We start from the raw sequence: 835 nt of genomic DNA, 5'->3' as shown, positions 1-835 counted from the left end.
CTGTATTTTTTCCAGTGGGATTAAAAACATGTCTTTTCCAGAATTACCGGTAATGCGTTTCCATATGTATGTTTCTGGAAAGTTCTTAAAAGTTGGTTCATACAGCCTGCATGAAGATATAAAAATGTAATGTAATTATATCATAAATAGTGGTTGGGATCAACTTTTTTTTAGGAAGGATATCTCTGAACCAGGGTGTCCAACTCATTTCCATTCAGAGGCCACATGCAGCTGAGCTGACCTCAAAAGAGCTGAATCAGTAAAAAGTTAGAAGCACCTATAAATGCTTCAAAGTCAAAGATTGTTTTCTAAGTGCATGCAACATTAAATCTTATCTAAAAAAGAGTTTCTATATTGACCAAAGGTTGTTGCTTTACTTGCATGATTTCTGCAGGCCAGTGTTCAGATTGCAGACCCTGTTCGTGCAATTCTGGTAACAGAAATTATAACTCTATTACTTTGCATTACAGTTGGTATTAGTGCAATTTTTATGCACTTATGGATCTCACTGTTAAAACAGATTATGTGTTCCCACTGAATTCTAAGGTTTTGGTGCCCAAGCTGTATGTTTGACCTCGGAGTTGCCGTGCGGGGTTACACGTCGCTGTAGAGGCTCCCTCCATTCGGCTCTTTCCGGCTCTGAGCTCCCGTCGCTCGGCTTTTTCCGTCTGCGGTCTCCCTTCACTCGGCTCTTTCCGGCTCTGGACTCTCTGTGCTCGGCTCTTTCCGGCTCATAGCTTCCATTCGCTCGGCTCTTTCCGGCCCCTCTCGGAGCTGTTGATGTTGGGTTCGTGCCGCCTCTCCCAGACTGCTTTATGTCTGGCAGCAGAGACCA

Source organism: Salarias fasciatus, chromosome 16 (genome assembly GCF_902148845.1).
Source record: "Salarias fasciatus chromosome 16, fSalaFa1.1, whole genome shotgun sequence".
Taxonomy (NCBI): domain Eukaryota; kingdom Metazoa; phylum Chordata; class Actinopteri; order Blenniiformes; family Blenniidae; genus Salarias; species Salarias fasciatus.
Note: the sequence above shows the minus strand (reverse complement) of the source record.